The sequence below is a fragment of the Armigeres subalbatus genome, chromosome 1 (assembly GCF_024139115.2).
Source record: "Armigeres subalbatus isolate Guangzhou_Male chromosome 1, GZ_Asu_2, whole genome shotgun sequence".
Lineage (NCBI taxonomy): Eukaryota > Metazoa > Arthropoda > Insecta > Diptera > Culicidae > Armigeres > Armigeres subalbatus.
The window spans coordinates 231,524,474-231,528,827 of NC_085139.1; positions in this window are offsets into that span (position 1 = coordinate 231,524,474).

A 4,354-nucleotide genomic window follows, 5' to 3' on the forward strand; every position below is an offset into this window, starting at 1 on the left:
ATGCTTTCAACCACCTGGCAAAACAGCCCTTAATTGAAATTGGTTTGCTATCAAACAATCGCCACGTGTAATTCCAGTGCAGTAATATGCGGTGGTCTCAATCTTGACAATCCAATCAGTGTAAATAGTCTAAACGATTCCCAGTACAGCCAGGGACGGCACCGTTGCGTTGTAGGCGATGTGTGTTTACCCTGCCCGGGACCAAAACATTAGCATCGTATGAGGACATCACCAAGCTCCGGTATCCAGCTGTTCAATTATCTTTGGTGAGTGATCGTTTTTGTTGGACCTCCTCGCAGCACGCGTGGCCCAGAGTAAGAGTCGTCATGCTGGTCGTCTAGACGGGTGATTGTCTCGTGTCCTGCCACCACCACGATCACTCTATCGACGATGGCCACAGACAGGAAGAATTTATGCTCATGAATGATACCATTCCGGAGATAACAAGAGCAAAAATAGGCAAACAAGAACCTCCGTCCAACGGAATCCTGATCAATACACAAACGATTGTATACTAAAGGGACCAACCAACACAGCATATATGTTTGAGGAAGAGTGATATCTTAACCGGTGTTTACCTGCCAGTGGTTACAAACATGTGCTTTCTTCACCTTCCTGTGCGTTCTTGGTCAAAGGCGCAGTTGAGCTCGTGGCATTAAAAAACATCGATAACAGTGTGTTTACCTCCTCAGTTGACATAATGTTTCATGTGGGTGGTTCACTGGGCCCTCATATGTACCAAGTACGAACGGATATGAAATCGTTTGATCGTACCAAACTAACGATTCGACGATTGATAACGAACGTTATGCAATTATGTGTGTAACTCTCGTGGTCGTGATCTTATGGATATTCCCAGGAAATTTTTCAAATTTCATTACGCTCTTGAAGATCATAATTTACTCTACAAGAATGTTATAAAACCAGTGTGAAACCAAAATGTTACTAGGGTTCAATGAATGAATATTTTAAACTTTCTTAAAAAAAAAAAAACAACCAACGGTTCTTTCAATTCTGTATAAAACCTTGGCATATTAAAAAATCCCTGGAAATGGTGTAATAATGATAAACATAAATATGTTTTGGAAACTTTGTGAACATGTTTAGCTTCTATACCCTATGTTTGAATATAGAAGTAGTAAGTGAGGATTACCAAGCGTTATACATTTTTAGAAATCCTTACAATTAAAACGATTTTTAAAGATTCTAAACCTGAGCAACTCAAAAATAGATCTAATCCGTGGGTTTACGACAGAAAATTTCCGAACTTTCTTGGTGTGAATCCACACACTACTGGATCTAATTAAGCCAATAAACTTCAAATCTATAAAGTTTGTCGGTCGTTGATCGAGTTGCGTTGTCGAACGTTGTCGAATCAAGAAACCCCCTGCTTTGGAGAGGATTTGATGATCTACGGAATCGCCATTCAACAACAATTTAAGCTGAATAAGCTAGTTTCCAACTGATAAGACTATTTGTGGATGAATATGCGCTCTATCACCAATTTTGTTGGTAGACCTACTCAATGAATAAAATCCAATTCTAGAGTGCTGGTCGATACTGGACTTTAAAAATTTGGAGTGAGATAGGATAACGATAGAACCTTGTCGACTCAATAAAATTGAAAATCGTTTATGGATCAAGATATGTCCGTTTCCAGTGGGTCTGTCGGAAGTTTGGAAGTGCTGGTGGATTTAATTGGTCAGTACATCCAACTTTTGTAGTAGGACCTAATCAATTAGTTCTAAATTCAAAATATTACTATTCACCAAATATTCAACGCTTCGTTCTATTTTTTCATTTACAAACTCTTACCTAAAAGTTTCTAGTTTATTCGAATAAGAAATATCACTGGATCAAATGGGAATTTTCTCATTGTTCACCTCAATAAGTCGAGCTGAGTCTATGGGTCTCCGGGCCTTCTATAAAAAGTTTGTTTTCGAGCGATCATATAGCCTTTACGTATACTTAGTATCGAAAAGAAAATGGATGCTTTTCAAAGGGGCCTGGGTCATATTGACCCCAGTGCAAACAAACAAAGGTTAATGCAGACATCCCACTGACATGCGGAATTCAGGTGTGATCTAGACCAGTGGTTCTTAACCTTTTCTTGAGGTATCCTTCAGACTTTGCATTAATTGAGTGCCCTTCTTGAGTAAGCTTACCCTCTTGTAGTTCCAAGCCCTGTGAAAGGAGCTTCGAGCCTCTTGGAAGGAGGCTTCGCCTCTTAGTAGGCTTCAGGCCTCTTGAAGGAGGCTTCCGAGCCTCTTGAAAGGAGGCTGAGCCTCTTGAAGGCTTCGAGCTCTTGAAGGCAGGCCTCTTGAGGGCTCAGGCCTCTTGAAGGGGCTGAGCCTCTTGAGGAGGCTTGCCTTGAAGGAGGCCGAGCCTCTTGAAGGAGGCTTCGGGCCTCTTGAAGGAGGCTTCGGGCCTCTTGAAAGGAGGCTTCGAGGCCTCTTGAAGGGGCTTCCGGGCCTCTTGAAGGGCTGGGCCTCTTGAAGGAGGCTCGGAGCCTCTTGAAGGAGGCTGAGCCCTCTTGAAGGAGGCTTCCAGGCCTCTTGAAAGGGAGGCTTAGGCCTCTTGAAAGGGAGGCTTAGGCCTCTTGAAGGAGGCTGAGGCCTCTTGAAGGGCTTCGAGCCTGAAGGCTGGGCCTCTTGAAGGAGGCTTCAGGCCTCTTGAAGGAGCTTCCAGGCCTCTTGAGGAGGCTGGCGGGCCTCTTGAAAGGAGGCTTCAGGCCTCTTGAAGGAGGCTTCAGGCCTCTGGGAGGCCGGGCCTCTTGAAGGAGGCCAGGCCCTGGGGAGGCCGGCCTCTTGAAGGGGAGGCTTCCAGGCCTCTTGAAGGAGCCGGGCCTCTTGAAGGAGGCCGGAGCCTCTTGAAGGAGGCTTGGGCCTCTTGAAGGAGGGCTTCCAGGCCTCTTGAAGAGGAGGCTTCCAGGCCTCTTGAGGAGGCTTCGGGGCCTCTTGAAGGAGGCTCTGAGGCCTCTCTTGAAGGAGGCCGGGCCTCTTGAAGGGGCTGGGGCCTCTTGAAGGAGGCTGAGCCTCTTGAGAGGAGGCTGAGCCTCTTGAAAGGAGGCTGGGCCTCTTGAAGGAGGCTCGGGCCTCAGAGGAGGCAGCCTCAGAGGAGGCCGGCCTCTTGAAAGGAGGCTGAGCCTCTTGAAAGGACTGAGGCCTCTTGAAGGGGCTTCAGGCCTCTTGAAGGAGGCTTCGAGGCCTCTTGAAAGGAGGCTTCAGGCCTCTTGAAGGGCTTCGAGCCTCTTGAAAGGGAGGCTTCGAGCCTCTTGAAAGGAGGCCTGAGCCTCTTGAAGGGGCTTGGCCTGAGGCTTCGAGCCTCTTGAAAGGAGGCTTCCAGCCTCTTGAAGGGGCTTCCAGCCTCTTGAAGGGAGGCCTCAGGCGAGCCTCTTGAAGGGCTTCGGGCCTCTTGAAGGAGGCCGGGCCTCTTGAAGGAGGCTTCGAGCCTCTTGAAGGGCTTCCGAGCCTCTGAAGGCAGCTCTGAGCTCTTGAAGGAGGCTCGCTCTTAGAGGAGCCTCGAAGGAGCTCACCAAAACACAAAATGTCACGGGAGATGACAGGCCAGGCGGACTCAGAGCGCGGGCGGAAGCTGTCGCCGTCGAGGGACAGACGCTACTCCACAGGAGAAGGATGGATACCGTAGTAGGTCAGAAGGAGAAGAGAAGGAACAGCTGAAGCGAAAGGGCAAGGAAAATAGAGCAGAACGGAAAGAAAAGCCTCCACCTAGTAAAAAGACGCCGAAGGGGAAGCTGTACTAGTAAAGGCTAACGACGCTACGACGTATCAGCGCTTCTCAAAAAGTTAGAGAAGATCCTGGGTTGAGGGACTTGGGCGAAAACGTGACCAGGCGCACACAAACCGGAGAGATGCTCTTCGATTTGAAGAAGGACCCTCGGTTCACAGCTCGGTTATGCAGGAGCGCATTGCGAAATCATTGGGCTCAGAGGCGGAGGTCACCCTTAACTCCAGAGATGGTGATTTTGTGCAGAAGACCTGAGAGCTCACGTCGGAAGAAGAGCTGCGGGTGCACTGACGCATGCAATCTGGGCGGTACAAATGTCGATCGATTAGGAAGGCGTACGAGGCACACAAGAAGCGATGATTCTCTGTAACCGCTGCTCATAAGGCACAGGAAGTAAGCAAATCTGCGGAGAGATGTTTCAAGTGTTTTGGCTTTGGAGGGCAGGAGCTTGTAAAGGTCCAGATCTAACATGTCTGAAATGAGGAAACAGGTCATCTTGCGAGACTGCGCAAAGAGACCGAAGTGTATGCTACCTGAGAGTTAGAAATGACCATCGGACGGGTGGCTACAAATGCCCAGCCTACAAGAGGGCGATCGCAGGCAGCAG